The sequence below is a fragment of the Lichenostomus cassidix genome, unplaced genomic scaffold (assembly GCF_008360975.1).
Source record: "Lichenostomus cassidix isolate B80296 unplaced genomic scaffold, HeHo_3.0 HiC_scaffold_46, whole genome shotgun sequence".
NCBI lineage: Eukaryota > Metazoa > Chordata > Aves > Passeriformes > Meliphagidae > Lichenostomus > Lichenostomus cassidix.
In genome coordinates, this window is record NW_028147597.1 from 3,681,780 (window position 1) to 3,683,292 (window position 1,513).

A 1,513-nucleotide genomic window follows, 5' to 3' on the forward strand; every position below is an offset into this window, starting at 1 on the left:
GCAGAGCCACTGCTTGTGACAGCAACAGGGCCAGATCCCAGCAGAGCTGCAGGCATGGGGCTGGAGGAAGAGCTCTGAGAAAAGGGAAATTGGGTGACAGAGTGGGAGGGGCAGGGCTGGCAGAAAGGGCTTGGACATTGCTCAGGAATGTCGCGCCTAACTTCTCACTGTCCTTTTCTCCCTGAACAGGTCCCCATGGCCAGAGGCTCAAAATGTCCAACAGCAGCTCCGTCAGCCACTTCCTCCTCCTGCCATTCGCAGACACACGGCAGCTGCAGCTCCTGCACTTCTGCCTCTTCCTGGGCATCTCCCTGGCTGCCCTCCTGGCCAACAGCCTCATCATCAGCGCCGTAGCCTGGAACCACCGCCTGCACACCCCCATGTTCTTCTTCCTGCTCAACCTGGCCCTCACTGACCTGGGCTCCATCTGCACCACTGTCCCCAAAGCCATGCACAATTCCCTCTGGGACACCAGGGACATCTCCTATGCAGGATGTGCTGCACAGCTCTTTTTCTTTCTTTTCTTCATTTCAGCCGAGTATTTCCTCCTCACCATCATGTGCTATGACCGCTATGTGTCCATCTGCAAACCCCTGCACTATGGGACCCTCCTGGGCAGCAAATCTTGTGCCCACATGGCAGCAGCTGCCTGGGCCAGTGCCTTTCTCAATGCTCTGCTGCACACAGCCAATACATTTTCCCTGCCCCTGTGCCATGGCAATGCCCTGGGCCAGTTCTTCTGTGAAATCCCACAGATCCTCAAGCTCTCCTGCTCACACTCAAAATTCAGAGAACTTGGGCTGCTTGCTGTTAGTGCCTGTTTAACTTTTGGTTGTTTTGTGTTCATTATTTTCTCCTATGTGCAGATCTTCAGGGCTGTGCTGAGGATCCCCTCTGAGCAGGGACGGCACAAAGCCTTTTCCACATGCCTCCCTCACCTGGCTGTGGTCTCCCTGTTTCTCAGCACTGTCATATTTGCCTACCTGAAGCCTCCCTCCATTTCCTCCCCATCCCTGGATCTGGCAGTGTCAGTTCTGTACGCAGTGGTGCCTCCAGTACTGAACCCTCTCATCTACAGCCTGAGGAACCAGGAGCTCAAGGCTGCAGTGTGGAGACTAATGGCTGGATGAGTTCAGAAACATTAAATTGGTTGCCAGTTTCTGCAAATCACTTGTAATAAATTTAATCTTTCATAGTTCTTGGTTTGTTTGTTGGTTTGTTCTTTCCTTTGTTTTTTTTTTTTAATGTTGTTCACAAAGCAAGGCCTTTTTTGTGTCATTTCTCAGTTGGTTTGTCTCTGTCTTTGCTGTAACTGCACACTGTGTCAATGAGGAGCTGTGCTCTCGGTGGCTTTAAACAAACTAAAGGATCTCCCAGCAAAGTTTCCACCAGACATCCCCCTTTGTTCCCTTCTGTGGAGCTGCAGCAGCAATGTCTGTGTGCAGAGCTGGGGCAGATCAGGGGTGGCACAGCAGCTGTGCCAAGGAGCAGCAGCACTTGGTGTTGCCAGTGC

The 1,513-nt window shown here is 52.3% G+C and overlaps 1 pseudogene; it reads left to right on the forward strand.

The window, feature by feature from the left end:
• The first annotated feature begins 205 nt into the window (after positions 1 to 205).
• Positions 206 to 1,145, forward strand: LOC146422004 (olfactory receptor 14J1-like; annotated as a pseudogene).
• The last annotated feature ends 368 nt before the right edge of the window (positions 1,146 to 1,513 follow it).